Source organism: Theropithecus gelada, chromosome 14 (assembly GCF_003255815.1).
Source record: "Theropithecus gelada isolate Dixy chromosome 14, Tgel_1.0, whole genome shotgun sequence".
In the NCBI taxonomy this organism is placed as follows: domain Eukaryota; kingdom Metazoa; phylum Chordata; class Mammalia; order Primates; family Cercopithecidae; genus Theropithecus; species Theropithecus gelada.
Genome location: NC_037682.1, coordinates 34715646 through 34735096, shown reverse-complemented (window position 1 = coordinate 34735096; position 19451 = coordinate 34715646). Strand labels below are relative to the sequence as shown.

Below are 19451 nucleotides of genomic sequence, written 5' to 3'. Positions count from 1 at the left end.
GTTTGCTGTGAGATGGATTTCTTCTTTAGATCATGTGTGCAGTATAACCTGTGTGTATACAATCAACCTATAATTCAGTGAGAGAATAGAACTGTGTCCATACAAAGCATTTTAAAGGGATTTAAACAGGTTTAGTAACCCCCATTCCACTTTAAAACCCTGATGCTGTGCTTATTGATTCCACTGACTTCTTATTTTTTTTTTTTTTCGAGATGGAGTCTCGCTCTATTGCCCAAACTCAAGTACAGTGGCATAATCTCACCTCACTGCAACCTCTGCCTCCCGGGTTCAAGCAAGTCTCCTGCCTCAGCCTTTCAAGTAACTAGGACTACAGGCATGTGCCACCACGCCTGGCTAATTTTGGTATTTTTATAGAGACAAAGTTTCACCCATGTTGGCCAGGGTGGTCTCAAACTCCTGACCTCAGGGGATCCACCTGCCTTGGCCTCCCAAAGTGTTAGGATTACAGGCATGAGCCACAGTGCCCAGCCCACTGACTTTATCTCTAAAATGTTTCCAATGTGATATCAAGGCTTTCCTTTTTACCCAGAAAACTTAGATAGCATGAATGCTAAACTTATATTTGTGACGTTCTATCATCCGACCTGGACATACTATTTGATAAAGACAGGTAAAACCTGCCAGTACAACAATGAACAAATAAATAACAGGTTTAAGTTACCAGAATTACATAATTTTTACATTTAAAGGACCTTAGAGATGATCTGATCCTGTGTTCCACTTCTTTGAGGATCATCTTCATGGTCTTTGCCTTATTCACTTGTACTAGTCCTTAATTTTTGTTAAGTGCTTAATAATTTTTACACAAATATTTTTTAGTTTCGCCCTGAAAAACAGCATCTTTGAAGACATCAATCAGATACGATGGTTTTACTTTTCTACTACACATTAAAATAAACACAAGCCAGGTGTGGTAGCTCACGTTTGTAATCCCAGCAGTTTGGGAGGCTGACGTGGGTGGATTGCTTGAGCTCAGGAGTTCGAGGTCAGCCTGGGCAACATGGAGAGACCCCATCTCTACCAAAAATACAAAAAAAAAAAAAAAAATTAGCCAGGCATGGTGGTACATGCCTGTAGTTCCAGCTACTTGGTAAGAGGATTGCTTGAGCCCAGGAGGTCAAGGCTGCAGCGAGCTGAGATTGTGCCACTGCACTCCAGCCTGTAACAGAGCAAGACCACCTTAAAAAATAAAAATAAAAATAAAATAAAATAAACATATAAGTATTCAATTTTTGTTTAAGGTGTGTCTTCTCTAAAATGTCTTGTTTATTAATACTAATGATACATAGTCCATGCTTTGATAAACACTGATCTGGTTTAAATTGACTCATTTTACCATTAAGAATCTGAGCCATAAGCAGAACTCAGATTTTCTAACTTTCAATTCGCTTATCTTTCCACCCACTTAATTTTGCAAGCTACAATATACCTGCACTTGGAGAATAAAAATAATTTTAAAAATGACAAAATACTGGCAAATCAATCACCTAACTCTGGCAAATGTTAATATCTAGAGAAACTGTCCAAAATTATTGGAACTAGTTGTCAAAAATATCCAAGTTTCAGTGCTCTCTATCCAGTATCCAGTCATGGATAATTTACATGGAAGTGAAGTAATGAATTCTCCTAAACTAAATAAGTCTCCTAAGTTTACCAAAACAAAACAAAACAAAAAAAAAAGTCTCCTAAATGAAAAAAAAAAAAAAGGATATTATAGGGAGTGAACAATACAGAAGTCTGATTTTTAAAATACTGATAAAGATATAAAGGTTCCTCATTCTCAAGGATCTCACGTCACATGTACATGTGGATTTTGCTTCCACATACAGGTCTCTTCAGAAGGACTACTTCAGTTGACTGATGAGTCTCATTAGAAAGAGCCCTGGCTGTGGAATCCAGTGGCTTTTGTGCTCTTACTACATATATCATCAATAAACTGTGTGACCCTGGGCAAGTCACTTCCCCTCTTCTAGCCTCTGTCCCTCGAGTGTGAAAAGAGGGGCAAGACCAAATGACCCCAAAGTTCCATGATTAGCCACACAGTTTATACACCACTACTTACTGATGAAAGACCAGAAACAATTCAGGTTCTGAAGTCACTTCAAGCATGTTCTTTCTCTTTGCAATTTTATTTTATGCTTTCCCAGACAATGCAAAGATAAATGTCATCCAGATCTATCCACATATAATCAGAATTAGCAAGACTTCACCTAAAGAGAAGTGAAATTGCAATTTATGACTATAGACTGAGCTTCTAGGTGTATCTACTCCAAAAGAGAACAAAGAAGCCAGAATTCCAGTTATAACAACAAAACAAAAATGACAGGATATGTGATTGAACTAAGGCGTTCCATAAACGGCATTGTTCTTATTTTTTGTTTTTTGTTTTTTTAACTATGAGCTGGTAAAATTATCTTAGTTTAGCCGTCATGTCCCAGAACAGTAATGGTGCTGAAACACAGTAAGCAGAACAGAACCAGATGTATAAATATATTCACATTTGTACCACAGGCACTGCTTTCCTTTAACTGCTGAACTGCTGTATCAACACTGTTCTATCACCAACTAATTATAGCTAACAAAGCCCACTGCACGGAGTGTGTCTCCTCTATTTTTTCCTCTTACAAAAGTACAGTGCCGACATTCAATGAATGTTAAGTGGTAACAATTTAATTCTTTGAGCACTGCATGCAATATGAATTCATGGTCCTTCTCCTAGTGCCATCTGAGGTGTTTTTATGTCCATCAGGCTAACTACTGTGTCGGCCACTGAAACCTCTCAGATGACATATCGCTGGGTCATAAATATCCCACTGGAGATGTATTGTCCAGGGTTAAACGTTTCCCTCCCTTCTAACATCGCAATCACGTTAATCAGCTTAAAATTCTGGGTAATGGCCTTGCATTTGAGAAAAAAAGGCATGTGATACTGTACGGAGTGCCCATTATTCCACACAGTATGTTGATCTGGCAGTAGATCAATAACCATGTCTTAAGCACCTACCTGTGTACCAGGTACCCTGGTAAGTATAAGGAAGACAAAGAAGCAATAAAGATGATTCCCTCAAGGATTCTGCCAATTTACTGTTCAACAAATGCTTATGAACATGCCTGGCAAGTGCTCTGTCATCTAGTCATTTCACAAGCATTTATTGAGCACCTTTTATGGGCCACAGACTGTACTAGTTTACTGGAGAGACAGCTACCAGCAAGTCTGAGATGGTCCATGTGATAGGTAAATAGATGATTTATGAAATAATGTGCTAAGTGTTATAATTAAGAATGTTTGAGGTGCTATGGAGTAAAGGAAAAAATATCCAGCACTGCCTATGGGCTAGGAAGAAAGACAGATAACACTGCAGTGGGCACAGAGCACAAGATAGTATGTCGATTTCAAATGCATGAGACAAAGGATTGGTACTATTAGGAGCTCAGAAAAAAAGAGGCATGAGAGTGGCCTGAAGCTGGGACCTCAGGTGGAATTAAAATAAGCACAAGACTTGGAAACTCAGGAAGAAGGGCATCTAAAGAACTACTAAGAGTGGTGTGAAAGCACTTAGCATGTTCAGGGACCTGTGAGTAAACAAGCATGGCAGAAGCAAAGTCACTATGACAGTGAGCAGCAGAAGACTTGAAAGGCCGACAGGATTAGGGTCTGAACCTCAGGGAACCAGACTATGGGGCTTGAACCTGGAGGGCATGGAAAACATCTTTCTCCCTCTACCCAGTAAGAGGAACAGAGGGCCACAGGGAAAGCTGAATTTTAGGAAAAGTGGGGTTGCTCCCTACAGGATGGGAGGTGGGGGGATTCTTGAGGAAAGGTTGGTTTGTAATTTATTGCTAAGAATCTAGGCATATTGTGATAAAACCAAATCCATTTGAGAAGAAAATACAAAGGAGAGAATGTGAAGGAAAGGCAAGAGAAAATTGTTGGTTATCGTAAACAGAAACCATCATGATAATCACATAAATGTCTACTGTAAGGAAGAACTGGGGAAGTAGTCAAAAATGAACTACAACATCCTACACCGAGTCTCCCGTAGCTCTATCTTATAGCCAGCTATACCACTGATCAGGACACTAACATCATTTTTTGGCTGAATAGAGTAACAGTGATGATGATGATGATGATGATGATGATGAGTAATGGCAGCAGTTTTCATTTAGAAGCCAGGCACTGTGCAAGGCACTTTACATGGATCATTTTCATTTGGCCCTTATGGCGACAGGCTCTTTTCCCATTTGACACACAAAGACTCTGAGACTCAGATTAATCAATTATGGCAAAGGTACAGGAATAGGAGGTGACTCTGCCCCAGTGTGACTGCTCAATGTCTGCTTTACACCAGCTTCTGCAATCTCTTCTTACACAAAACAGCACACAGAGATCTAAGAGCAGATTCTGTTCTAAAATGGGACACATAGTTTTAGGCATGACTGATTTTTTTTTTTTTTTTTTAAAGACAAGAGTCTCGCTCTTGTCGCCCAGGCTAGAGCGCAGTGGCACGATCTCGGCTCACTGCAACCTCCACCTCCCAGGTTCAAGCTATTCTTTTGCCTCAGCCTCCCGAGTAGCTGGGATTACAGGCGTCTGCCACCACGCCATGTTGGCCAGGCTGGTCTTGAACTCCTGACCTCTAGTGATCTGCCTGCCTTGGCCTCCCAAAGTGCTGGGATTACAGGCATGAGTCACCGGGCCTGGCCACAACTGATTCTTAAAAAGTAAGTTTATCAATTCAACCCAAAGTTCGGAAAAAACAATAGTGACATGCTTAAAACTATTATTTTAAAATCATAGTTGTAAAATCAATCATTACAACATCATGAACAAAATGTGGATTATTTCCAAACACTGCCCAGCCTCAAACATGTCTTCACCTAGCTCACTCCAGGAGAAAGAACATTAAGAGCCATCAAACACAGGAACTTGTTTTTTTTAAAGCTGTAGGGAAGAGAGTTGGGAGTGGCGCTTACCGGGAGCATTAACTGACCCTAACTGACTCTACAAGATTTCTTTTGTATTAAAATTCAGCCCAAATTGAGAACAAATTCTGTCTTTCCTTCCTTTCCAACTCATCAAAGCCCAGTTTCCCAAAGCTTAAGGTCCCACAAGTAGTTGTTAATGGGCTTCATTGTTTAGTTAATTGTGCTTATGGAAGTGCAGGTAACTTCCTATTTGCATGGCTAATGGACCTTCTTTAAAGTGTGTGGCCATTTTAGTTGGCTTTTAATGGTCTGTATTGTTTTTTGCCAATTTTAAGATGAACTGATAACTTACTTTCTAAGAATCATCAATGCCTAAGATAAAAAGACCATTTTTTACTACATAGGGGACATCATTTACATGAGTTTGAAGACAAATGCTTATTTTTAAGACAACATGATGTCAACAGTCAACCCCGTTTCAAAATTAATCCAGTACAATAATTATTAGACTTAATATTTGTTTCTCTGGAGGTGGTTTTGTAACAATAAAGAACTATTTTACCCTACCTCTTTATCCCTTGCAGAAATGGTTGGTTCATTTTTTAGCCACAAAAATCACATAGTTCCCTCTCAACCAAAGAACTCATGAAAAACTACTTTCTTCCCTCTCTGGAAATGCATACTTACTACCTTGGCAGAGTATTTCATAGTTTCCTCATGATTTTCACAGGGTTGGTGTTTGGGTGAAGGAAAAGGGACAAGATGGAGGAAGGTGAACAAGATGGAGCAGTCCCTGTTGTTTCCGGGTTCTTCTTCACAGATTTTCCCGCGCCCGGCAAAAGAACCAAATCAACTGAGCATGCGCAGAATGACGTCAAGCCCAAGGACACCGAAATTCAAGAAGCCACTCCTACACACACGCCCCGAACTCCTCCCCTTCCAGCTCCCAGGCATAAAAGTCCGCCGCCGGCAGGAGCCGGGGTGACTTCTTCGGCCCCCGCATTTGTGGACCGGAGAACATCACCCGAGAGCGCCGGCACGACTTCCCTGGCCCCCCACACCTGAGGACCAGAGAACTTCGCCGGAGAGTGTGTGCATATTTGCAATAAAAAACTGCCACTTTCTTACATACTTTGGCCTCATGTTTAATTATTTAGCTCTCCTAAATTAAGTTACATTAAATTAAATTAAATCAAAACAGTTTGGCCGGGCGCGGTGGCTCAAGCCTGTAATCCCAGCACTTTGGGAGGCCGAGGCGGGTGGATCACAAGGTCAGGAGATCGAGACTATCCTGGCTAACATGGTGAAACCCCGTCTCTACTAAAAATACAAAAAACTAGCCGGGCGCGGTAGCGGGCGCCTGTAGTCCCAGCTACTTGGGAGGCTGAGGCGGGAGAATGGCGTGAACCCGGGGGGCGGAGCTTGCAGTGAGCCGAGATCGCGCCACTGCACTCCAGCCTGGGAGACACAGTGAGACTCCGTCTCAAAAAAAAAAAAAAAAAAAAAAAAAAAAAAAAAAAAAAAAAAAAAAAACAGTTGGCATATCCAAGTTGTAGACGTGATGGGCTGACTTGCCCAAGATTGCCCAGTTATTATGTGGTTGAGAGAGGAATCAAATCTAGGTCTGACTGCAATTCCAGTGTTAAGTAATTTCAAACACTAACCAAGAGAACTACCATCTACTGTGTTGTGCTACAACTGGAGTGACATGTCTAGAACTCTTTCAACAGGAAAAAGTTTGTTCACTCCTGATTTAGTCACTCAACAAACATTTAGTAAGCAACAACTACAGGTAGAACTCTGATAGCGGCTTTATTACTACTAACAATCAACCCTAATATGTAGCAGTATTTACTATGTGACAGGGGATTTTTCTAAATTATTACCTTTAATCTTCTCAAAATTTCTGTGTGATGTTTGTGTATGGGTATGTGTGTGTGATTTTCTGAATTCTCAAAACTTCACTTAAGGTCAAACATAAAGCTTGGAAGTTAGAATTTGGATTCTGGCCTATCTAAACCATGAGCCTATGTTCTTTGTATTGTATAACTTTGTAACTTACAGATAACGAAAAGCAATGCAAATAATTTTTGTCTACAGATGCAAATAAATTATGTCCAGTGGAGATTCAATCGACTTCCCCTCCACTTTTGATCCATTTGCAATTAATTTCAGCATTTTTTAAATTCCATGTAAATTAATGGTTCTACAAATCTGTTACAACTTTCTTGGTTCCCTCATTCATTAACAACTTAAGTAAATTTTCTGACAAGCATTTGTATATCTGTATATAAGTCAATTTTTAAAAAATTATTCTTTTGCAGAGGTTACCAAGATGCCATTTTTACTATCTTGAACCTCACATTTTTATTTGGGAGGGCATACATACCAAACTATAATCAATGTGACCACAAATTATATATACCTATGTACAAACTGGGGAGGAAGAGTGAGAAAGAATAAAGGGATTAAGAGGTCACTTCAACAAACAGTGAGGTCACTTACGGAATTCACAAGACCTGGCTTTGGAACATGGCTCTCCCACTGCCTACGTGTGAGACTCTGGACAAGTTACTAAACCTCTCAAAGCCTCATTTACCTCATCTATAAACTAGGGATAATAATAGTATTTGCCTCATAAGATTGACTGACTATCAACACAAAAATTAAGTAACTATCTTTTTTTTTCTTAAGTGACGGGGTCTCTCTCTCTCCCAGCCTGGAGTGTAAAGGTGTGATCCTAGCTCACCGCAGCCTTGAACTCCTGGGTTCCAGGGATTCTCCCACCTCAGTCTCCCAAGTAGCTGGGACGACAGGCATGTGCCACTACACCCGGCTTATTTTTATTTTCTTATTTTTTGTACAGACAGGGACTTGCTATGTTGCCCAGGCTGGTCTCCAATTCTTGGCCTCAAGTGGTTCTCCCACCTTAGTCTCTCAAAGCACTGGGATTACAGGTGTTAGTCACCATGCCCAGCTTAAGTAACTATTGCTTGTAAAGGGCCCAGTGCATATCAAATGTTCAGTAAGTGTTAGCCATCATTATTGAGATTCTTCTATGAGAAATATTGATGAAAGAAATTAGTTCTATTTAAAAATGGGTAGATCTTCACAAAAGAAGGTGCATTTTACCTGGGACTTGAAAGGTTAGGTCACCAAGCAAAGAACTGGAGTAATGTCATTTGACATAAAAGAAACATAAATTAAAGAAAGAGTCATGAAAGGGTCAACAAAGGTGAGTCATAGTGCCAAATTTACAAAGAAGGTAATTCCCAGGAGGGACACTGCATTTGTCAGGTGACCTGAATTTTTCTAAATTTGTTAAAGCTTATACCTCTCTACTTCACAGTTGTATAAAGATTACTAAAGCCAAATAGGAATACATTATCCAGGTACCAATTTACATAAAAACCTAGACACCAAATTATCATGACTACAGTTGTGACCACTCACCAAGTCAAATACCCTTCAGGAATAAGTGGTTATTTTATTCTAAACTTTATAAGCAACAAAAAAATATGAGTTCAAAGTGCAAACCACATTTTAGACAGATCGAACTTTATACAACATACTTTAACAGCTTGCATTCAATGTGCACACATATGCATCCCTATACACACATGAAAATAACACACAAAGCCAATTACATCCTTGCTCTTATCCTGGACATAACTGCTTTCTTTCTGTACCTGGTTATATGTCATTTCTACATTTCATTGGTCTTGTTATGGTTCACATTAAAATTTCCCCTGCTCTATTTCCAGTCAATTGCTTTCTTGGATACTTTGGACAGGAGAATAAACTTCAGAGAATTCTCAGTTCTGTGTCAACATTTGCTAAAAGTTTACTCAAAACTCTTAATGCACCATGTTTGCATAATGCCATCTGTTTGCTCCTTTTTATTCCTTCATACACTCAAGTGAATGCTAAACTGTAAAAGGCCCACTATCTATACATATGAGTTCTACAAAGTTGCCTACTGTAGAGACTTGCGAGTCTCCTATAACTCAGGAATATCAACTGTCTCTGTTAGAGCAATGATGGATAAGATGGAAAAGATTTAACTTTGAATTTTGGGCAGGAAGATTACTTCCTCAAAAAACCTTCTCCTAAAAACAAAAACAAAAACCTTACAGGTACTCCCTGTGCCGTACTATTAGAGCTCATCCCAGCTCTAGCCTCTGGAGGTTCTGCCCTGTGATTGTTTCAAGCTCTCTTCCTCATGAAGAGGTACACACGTGACTGCCGCCATCGATAAAGGCTGAAGTGAGTGTACTTAGCTAAAGGGCACTGCAATAATTTTTCTCTTCCATGTGAGAAAGTTAGCCTTGAAAATTCTCTGGCTCACTGCCTGTTTTTAAATCATCTTTTGGGGAGGGGTGGCCAAGGGGGCATGTTAAGTTCAAATCAGCCCCTCTTCCCACTCCCATATCAATTGCTTTTTAAAAATAATAATAAGATAGTAGCACCTATCAAGCCTTCAGATTTGTTTTCAAGACAGTGCTAATGACTCAATATTCTAACGGGCAATGCCCCCGCAGTGTCCATTGTAGGGAAGCAGTCCTGGCTGATAGATTAAATTTGATTAGCGCTGGGGCTGTGGCTGTTCCGTGGAGGCAACGTGATTCCTGTAGGAATCTAGGGTGAATGGTGGCCTGAGAAATAGTCAGTGAAAAGATTTATAATCCCCAACAACAAACCAGCTCCTAGTTCCAAAGAAATCATTGTGTCTTTTCCACCCCTGCTGTAGCATGTTATCTATGTTAGGAAACACATTGAGTATCTTGAACCCATTTCAATGAGTGCAGCGGGACTAGAATATAATTTTTCTTTGTTTGCCCTGACTCTTAAATGTTTGCTTCCAGAGCCAAGGCCCTTCAGTACGCCCATTATGGCCCTGCAGAGGGGATGTGAGAATAGTCAGGAATTTTGATGGGAGTTTACCAAAGCAAAACTTCGCAGACCACTGGTGGCAATTTAGGAAGCAGATAATTTTTATAAGCACTTGGCCTGAATGGTATGGACAAGTTCACACACACCTTTGATGTTTCCACGGCTTGCACCGCTGAAGAAATGAGCTATTTCCATTCTCCTCTCACTCCAGAGTGAAAGAGTAAAACCTCAGCCAGGCCTGTCCGGGACACTTTACTAACCAGAAAGCATAGCCTGGGGAAAAAATGCAATAAGATCTCCCGCCAGGTCCAGTTCAGACCCCTTTGTGATGAGAGGCCAAACATCAGGAAAATTTGGGAGCAGTAATGCTAGGTTTCTGAGTTAAAGTGTTTTCTCACAAGTGATTGAGTATAATTCACTCAACTTGCTCTATGCAAACCGGACTTGTGTGAGAAAGTTCCAGTTAGGACTTAAACCCAAAGAAAGTTAACCACTTGGCCCCTCTGACCTGCCTGCTATTCCCCCTCCATCTTCATCATGTATATTGGTAGAATCCTTCATACTTTTTCAAAAAGTTGACTCATACATCATTTCAATTTATTCTCATCTTATCGGTAAAAAGGACAGTTATGATTCCCATTGGGGTCTAAGAACCAGAAGGGTTGAGTGACTAGTTCATGGCCAATGTTAGCAGCAGAACTGGATCCACACTCTATACTTCCTAACTCTCAGTAATAAAAATAATCACTACCATCAATGAACACTATTCCCGCACTCAGGCACTGTGCGGAGCACTTTATGAACATTATTACCTCGATTCCTTGTGAGAACCCTATAAGGTAGGTATCATTAATCCCATTTTACAGATGAGAAATACTGGACTTATGAGGTTACATAATTTCCCCATGATGAGACATGCTATAAATCATGAGGGCTCTGTTATAAGGGGAACATAATTCCTCAGCTTACCCACTATTATAGTGCCTCCCAGTCCAATGCCTTTGTTTACGCAAACTCAATGCTAAATTGAAAAATTACAAGTTTTCTCTTGATTTCAAATACATTCCTTTTAAACTATCTAATAAATTTATGAAATTCTAGTTTGGTCCACTTTGATATTGTCAAAAGGCAAGCACTCTGAAAACTGAAAAGTGCTGTCTTTTGTCAGGTGTTTTTACTGATCCAAGTATTATTCGCTTCTATCTCTTATTTCGTTTAAAAGAAAAACAGATGGTCTAATATAAATTCCCGCATTAAGTTTTCTAGACTCCCCAGCAAACTTTATGAGCATAGTAAGTTCTAGAAACAAACAGCATGGATTTAAATCCCAAATACACAAACGGACGACTTCTGGAATATGGGCAAGTTGCTCAACCTCATACTTCAGTTTTCTCACGTCTGCGTTAGGGGTAAAAATACTTCACAAGGATGTTATAAAGAAGAAGTAATGAGAATGCACTGAGCATGGTATAAATGACCAATAATTACTGGACTTGTTTTCTTGTTATTTCTGCCTCTGCAAAATGTCTCAGGATTGCCCTAATTTCACTAGGTTGAAAAAACCTGAAAACTGTCCTTGATGAAGTGTTCCAAATGCAGGTTTCTCATAAACAGATAATAAATCATCCTACACCCTAACTGGGGAATAAAATGTCATTTTATACTTCATAAGTCAACTCCATCTCTTAAAATTATTATTCATCCGGTATTACTAAAACTGTCATCTTCTATAGCACCTTAGTACTCCTATCAGATAGGTGTTCTTGAACACAATGTCCCGTGTTAATCTGGTCAAACAGGAGCCATCTGCAAAGCCAGAATGGCAAGGCACAAACAAATTTCCCCGATCCACAAAGGGGAGTTTCCCCAAAATATAAGAAGTTATATTTTTATTGTGAAAATGCTTTTTTTTACCCTAGTTATATAATATATGCTTACTAAAGTTAGGGATAATTAGCTTTAGTAAAATTAAGAATATGTATATAAAAAGCAAAGAAAGATGAACCCATAATTCTGCCTCCCAGAGATAGCTACTAGTAACATTTTGGTATCTTTCCATTTCATCTTTCTGCTATGCATTTTAAAAATATAATTGGAATCATTCTGCATGCAAAATGTTATATTCTGGGTTTTCTTTCTTTCTGTTTTTTTTTTTTTCCTCTCTCCACTTAGACCATTATAACGTCAGCATTTTCCATGTTACTGCAGACTTTTTATAAACGTTTTCACTGGCTATGGGATATTTCATAGGTTAGTTTTGTCACAATTTTCTTAACCATTTCCCATTGCTATACCCCCCAAAGGCTTTTAAGCTGTCAAGCCCAGACAAGATTTCTAGACACACAGCCCTAAGGATGGGGCCTGCCTGTGGTCATGAACCAGGTCACTTTGGGAACTAGCTACATCACTTTTCACCATAGGTAAGAATCACCGTGAGTCCTCCTCTTCAAATGCCAACAGACCCTGAGTCCAGTGATGTGTAAACCCCAAATGCCAGTAGTTCTGGTCAACAATTACAGCAACTCCTCTAAGATAAATAAAATAACGTTCTCGACAGGCCTGGCCACCCACAGTGAGCACATGGAAGAGCACAAACACCTCCCACCCACCTCTGCAGCCTGTGTTCCAACGCAAACCAAGGGTGCAGATGTGAATTCCGTCTTTTCTCCTCTTGCCCTACTCAGTTTATTTCCAAAAATCACTGTTCCATCACCACTTAACACCATTTGCCATGAATTGCACCATAAAACAGACTTTTTAAATAATAGATCATGTTCATTATATTTTCTTTTTTAACAAAGAAGGCAGAAAGGCAAGGATTAGGTAGATAAAACAATGTAGAACTTGCAATAGTCATAGAATGTAACACTGAAATCAGAAATCACAATTACCAAGGCTCTTTTAATACCCACATGCACATGCATGACCTTCATCTTAAAATCCAAGATTCAAAGCTAAGTCTTTGAATTTAAAAATGGTTGTGTGGTCTTACAAAACAACTTCTAACTTGCACTTGCATTTCAAACAAACAAACAACAAACACGAATTTTTGTTTTAAGCAGTTAAAGTTTAAGCAAAGAGAAAACAGCATTTTTGCACTTGTAGGCACAGTAGCTAGAATTTAGAAAATCTTCACCATTCCTGTTAAAACAAGATTGAGAAACAGGAAAGAAAATGCTTCAAGTTGAAAGGAAGGATGGCTTAATGGAAAACAATGGACTTTGTCAGGGTAAGAACTGGGCCTGAATTCTGATTCAAGCCACATGCAGAAGGGATAAGTAGCCACTTCAAAGGGTTCTTTGAATGTTAAATATGGTACCTACAATGCCAAGTACCATCTCTGGCACAGAGCAGGTATTAAAGTGTAAGGATTGCAGAATTATTGTCAACACGAAGAAAAGCCTATACCGCAAGAAGGAGGAAGCTGTCAGGGAGTCATATTGCACTGATAATTTATGAGTGTAAATAATCATAAGCATAAGGTCAAGGACCTAGAGATTAAGAACCTAGGACTATTGCTTCTTTTTGTTAACTTCATGAAGCAAACCAAGAACTGAGAAGAAAAAGTACACTCTTCCTAGGCTTCTTGGTTTGTCTTGAGGCAGCCTGCCCAACGTAGAGTCCTCGGGTACTTTGTGAATTTCTCAACTGCAGAGACTGGTTCTCCGCCCTCATGTCAGTCCCCTACACAGAACCATGGCAACTTTATGCCCATCACTCAACTCAGTCCAAGGTCAGGCTCCTAAACCCACCCAGACTATAGATGGCACTCAGAAAAATCCTAATCCAGGCTTCACACAGCTCAGGGACAAGTCATTCTGCTTGTCTGCCGCTGCTGTGTTTCACTTCAATTATAGTAAATGGGCTTCTGCCTCTTTCCTATTGTTAAGCTTTGCTGTCCTACCACAACTCCAGGGACTGCAGTATGTCCTTGTTCCTCGAAGGGTGTCTCCCGTTTTAAAATTTCTGCTCTGAAACTCCAAAATATCTATTACATGTTTGTCACCTGCTCCACATTTTAGAGGCGGTTTTGTTTTGAGATAGAGTCTCACTCTGTCACCCAGGGTAGAGTGTAGTGGCACCATCTTGGCTGCAACCTCCACCTGTCAGGCTCAAGAGATTCTCGTGCCTCAGCCTCCCGAGTAGCTGGGATTACAGGGGCCTGCCACCATGCCCAGCTAATTTTTGCATTTTTAGTAGAGATGGGCTTTCACCGTGTTCGCCGGGTGGGTCTTGAACTCCTGACCTCAAATGATCCGCCTACCTTGGCCTCCCAAAGTGCTGAGATTACAGGCCTGAGTCACCATGTCCAGCCTGCACCACATTCTCTTTGGGTTAGAAGATCTCCATGTGTGTCTGTCCTTAGGCCTGACATCAGTTCTCTAAGTACATTGCTCATTGTGATTTCTTGTCATCTCCAAACCCACAATTAACACCAGCCCCAAATGCAGATAGTCTCCCAGATTCCACAGCAGTGCTGGTCTAAACTATTCTGCCTTCTCCACCATTTCCCAGAGGCCATGGTAAATGACAGCAGAATTACCATCATCTACTTATCTCACCCCACAGGACAAACTATTCTCACTCAACTACAAATTATTTTCCTAATGTTGGACTTTTCTTCTTCCTCCTCATGGAAACTATTTTAGTCCATGTCCTCTGAACTGGTCACTCAGCCAGGACTCAGTCCACTTGACAGTCCAGGCACCCCAAACACCACCTCAACACTGTAACTCTCTTGCTATAGTGATATCAAGATACCCCGATTCACAGATTTGTAGCACCAGAAAGCAGTCTTAGAAACTTACCTTATATCTTACAGATAAGAAAATGAGACCCAGATATTAATATCAAAGGGTGAATCAGTGGCAAGGCTGAAACTAGGAATTTCGAGACCTAGAGTACTTCAGGCTACTCTTCACATGGTTCTTAGATGAGTGATACGGTTTGGCTGTGTCCCCAGCCAAATCTCATCTTGAATCGTAGCTCCCATAATCCCAACGTGTGATGGGATGGACCCAGTGGGAGGTAATTAAATCATGGGGGCGGGATTTTCCCATGCCCTTCTCATGATAGTGAGTAAGTCTCACGAGATCTGATGGTTTTATAAAGGGCAAACCCCCTGCACATGCTCTTTCCTGTCACCATGTAAGACCTGACTTTTCTCCTTCTTCACCTTCTGCCATGACTGTGAGACCTTCCCAGCCATGTGGAACTGTGAGTCCATTAACCCTCTTTCGCTTGATAAATTACTCAGTCTCAGGTATTTCTTCATAGCAGTATGAAAATGGACTAATACAATGAGTATATCTGTGAACCAATGAAAAAAACAAATCCTTTGCACATTCCCCTGAAATCTCAAATTCTTCATTCCAGTCCAGTCTCCACATCTTTTTTTAATACTCCCATACTGACATGTTCTTTTAGGAAATCTCTTTCTTCCATAGGCCAAAGATGCCTCAAGGTAGAGAAAATGTTTTCATTCTTAAATTTTTCCACTCAGTTTTAGATGTTCAGCTGAAAAAGTTAATAGCCTTGAGTGTTCCTTCTGTAATTCCATGACTTACGAGAGTGAGGTTTCCATTTGCCACTCTCTCCTGCATTATCATCAATCCCTGCAGCCTTTCAGTGGAAAGTCCAGGAACTAGTAATACAAAGAATTCTAAGTAACTTCAGCCTAAAAGCTTAGAATGCTTGGAATGTAAGGATCCTTGGAGGCCATCTGCTCTAACCAGTATTAGTCTCATTTTACAGAGTAGGGAATGGAGGCCTACACCATTTGACTCTTAACCCAATATGCTCTTCTACATGCCATTCCCCAACCTCCAAATAATGAATTCCTCTATATTTGTTTCTGAGTGAAGATGTCATCCTAGGTCATGCTTCTGTACCAGACCTCAATCGGTAGAACTATCCCAAAAATATGTTTGTGGGTTTGGATTGCATTTACCTCATGCTTCTTCATGAATGACTTCAGTTCCACATGGTTTTATCATGAACATTGTTTGAAAAGAAAAGAAAATAGTCAAATCCACAAGTCTGTCACTGCCTCCTTGACAGATTAGCATGGCCTATAGATTCAGGCAAAGTTGTGTGTCACTGACAAGCTGTAAAACCCAGGTCACCCTTGGCAGCCTCTTTTAGCCTTGGTTTTCTTATCTGCAAAATGGGAACAACACCACTCACTTCCCAGGGTTATGATATAATGTATTATGACAAATAACACTTGGCTTAGTACACAATAAGCATTCAATAAATGGTAGCCATATTATTTATTATCGTTACTATTATTATCATTTCTGTGGATTTTGCCTTGTCTGCCTTGGGTCTTTTTGACCGGTCTCTTTGTTCTGACTTAGCCGTTTCACCCTATAGTCCAGAAAATGTAAGAAGAGAGACAAAGTATTCCCCAAAAGCAGTGTTGAACCAAGTTAGGGCAATAAGATGAGGAAAAGATCATCAGAATAAAAAAAATCAAAATCATAAGGGGGTTAGTTTTACACTCCAGGCTATCACAAATTTTGTATCAAGACTGATACATTGAGCATTACATTGAGCCATTTTCCCCCATAATGCATTTATGAGACTATCATTTCAATTTGTTAAATAGTCCTAGATTTAGGTAGTTTGTGTGCCTGGCACATAGCAGGAATTCAATGAGTGAATGAATAAAAGAATGACTGTGTCAAACAAGCAAATATATATATATATGAATATAAAATATATATTTTATATATGTATATATCTCAAAACTCTGAAACAGCTGTATTTGCTATGTCATTTACAATGTTAAAGTAACTTTTAGAATATTTCTATCTTAACTGGAGATATGAATTAAAACATTTTGTTGGAGAAAATGTGTAATTTCATATAATGCAAAATATAATAATTCAAATATACTTTTGGAAATTTATAGATATTTTCATGTATTCATGACTGCTGATAGCTCGAAAGCAGCTATTATGTCAAGGCAAATTATTAGCTCTCACAACTGTGTAATAAACAGAGCTATAATTCATGTTTATTTACAAATATTCTTTCTAGTTATTATGAGATTTAGCACATGTCCATCTATTACGATTGTTAGTTTCCTTTTGTTTTCTTTTAAGTAAAGGCTACTTGCTAAATAACCAATCAATAAACATCTCTAATCAGCTATCTTGGTGCCGTTAACAACAGAATGTGCAGTTATTTCAGTCTCCCATATTCCCATTTATATAGAATGATCTGGATCAACTGCTGGGTCAACTTTCCGACAGTCAGTACAGTATATCTGAAGAGAAGTGAAAAGTTACTATAGTAATATGTATATGAGAGCTCTTCATGGCAATGACCATGAGGGATCCAATCAAAGAAACATTTAGCCTGGTAAGTCTGAAAAGCCTCATGGTCAGAAGGAGAAAGTCAAATGTGAGACCTCACTAATGAATTTTATTCCTTGGACATGTTGAACTGGAACCATAAGGGCCTTGCTAGGAAGATATAAATAAATACGAGTAAAGATAATGTCTGTGGCTGGAAAATATGAAGAACTCTTTCTTTATGTGCCCATGACCTGGCTCCAAGGACAGTCCTCAAAGTGGTTTCACAATTGTTTTCAGCAATATTGGTATTGCAGGAATTGGTCAACCAATAGAATATGCACACACACATACACACACGCACTTATATATTTTGTATGCATTTTATTATTATTATTTTACCTATTCTGGTAAATTTATCAAAAAGAAAAGTCTGGCTGAGTAGTTTATAGTCACACTTCAAACCCAATAGTCGTTCTTAAGCTGAAATTCTGGGATCATCCTGTATCTTTCTCTTTCCTCAAAAGCTATAAGTTCAGCTATTCCCAGGTAAGAACTGCCTTGCTTATATGTACTTTGTAAAACTTTTTCCCCTTTTTTCTTCTCTTTTTTTTTTGTTTCTTTGTTGTTGTTGTTGTTTTTGAGATGAGGTCTTGCTCTGTCACCCAGGCTACAGTGCAGTGGACTGATCACAGCTCACTGCAGCCCTTACCTCCCAGACTCAAGCAATCCTCTTACCTCAGCCTCTCAAGTAGCTAGAACTACAAGCACATGCCACCACACCCAGCTATTTTTTTTTTTTCTTTTGATAGAGACAGGGTCTTGCTATGTTGCCCAGGGTAGTCTCAAACGCCTTGGCCTCGCAAAGTGCTGGGATTACAGGCAGGAGTCACCTTGCCCAGCCCTTCCTTCCTTTCTTCCTTCTTCCTTTTCTCCCTCCCTCTTTCCTTCTTTCTTCTTCTTTTTTTTTTTTTTCCTGATTTGAGAATACACTAAAATTTGAAGAGAAAAATTGAAAGCAGAAAAATGCTTTGAGCCACAACCAGTTCTTTTCAAATAGTCCGCAAACCTGGTCCTCCTCATTTGGACAATTACAGCCAAAAGAAGGATCTAGTTTCAAAGTGCAGCTGCTCATTTGAAGTGGGATAAGCATGGTTAATTTTTTCAATGAGAAAATGGTGATGAATGGAATAGAAAATAAAGATATCTTTAAAGCTAGACCAAAAAAAAAGTTGTTTTAACTCCAGAAGGTCATCAATTTGGAAATATTATCCAGAGAATTTTTCAAATCACAGAGAAGAGCTTCCAGGAAATCTTAAATGACTACTAATGAAAAGTATTCCTTAGAGTCCAGTTGAAATAAAAGTCACAATAGTCACATATGTAACTCGATGCCCTGAAACACCCAGCTGCAGCAGAATCTATAGGAGCCCAATGGGATCCCAATGTTCAAAATTATCTTCTTTGTAAACCACACAGCAATAGTAACAAAGGTCTTCACAATTTTTATTAATAAAAATTTATTGTAAATTGCAATCATATTTAAATTCTTATGATTTCATAATATTATTTTGCAAACTAAAACAAATAAAATGATCTTTAAAACCGTAGTTAATTGTGATCACACGAGTATTTTGCTTTGTGGAAATTTATTGCATGAACATGCTTAATTTGTATACATTTTAGCTTGCATGATGTGTCAATTAAAAGCTTACTAATTAAAAAGAAACTATACTCGATCTTTTCCTTCCATATGAAATGTTTTTCCCAGATACATTCTTTTAAATAATATGCAAACACAAAATTGCAAATCTCCTTCAAAGTCTTATAGAAAAAATTGTAAGCTATGTTTGAAAGTTATTTTTAAAAAATTTTATTTCTTAAATGTAATTTCAAAAATAAATTATTTTTATTCCATGTGAGGCATGTTAAATTTAATACCTCTCCAAATAACCAAAGAGCATTTTGTATCAAGCACCTACACCGTGTTGGTATACCATTATGACTGGCACGCCTTTTCTTTTTGAAAATAGTCTTCATATGTAAGCAAAGGGCATAATGAGCACTATAGCTGCCTGTTGCCTTGTGGAGTTTTATCAATAATGTAGTCAATAAACAGATGTTTTGTGGGTAACCACAGTGTGTTATAGGTTATCTAAGACCTCATACCTTTGCTTTGACTTCTACCAGCATTCATGAATTAGGAAAACCTCAGGGCAGAGGGGAGGTGGTATGTGAAATAGAGCATTCTTATTTGTCACCAAAATTACTGACTTTTGAAGTCAGTAATTATTTTTTATTGTGTTTAAC

General features: G+C 39.0%; 1 protein-coding gene across 3 annotated transcripts in view; it reads right to left on the bottom strand.

Moving 5' to 3' along the window:
• Nucleotides 1–19451, bottom strand: part of MPPED2 (metallophosphoesterase domain containing 2) — a 178037-nt gene that overhangs the window by 130993 nt on the left and 27593 nt on the right. The window contains exon 1 of one of the 3 annotated variants that reach the window (XM_025358382.1): nt 1820–1826. The exons of the other annotated variants lie outside the window; for them this stretch is intronic. The gene's annotated coding sequence lies outside the window, so the exon portion shown is untranslated. Of the gene's footprint in view, nt 1–1819; nt 1827–19451 lie in introns of those variants that run through there. 3 annotated transcript variants of the gene reach the window in all.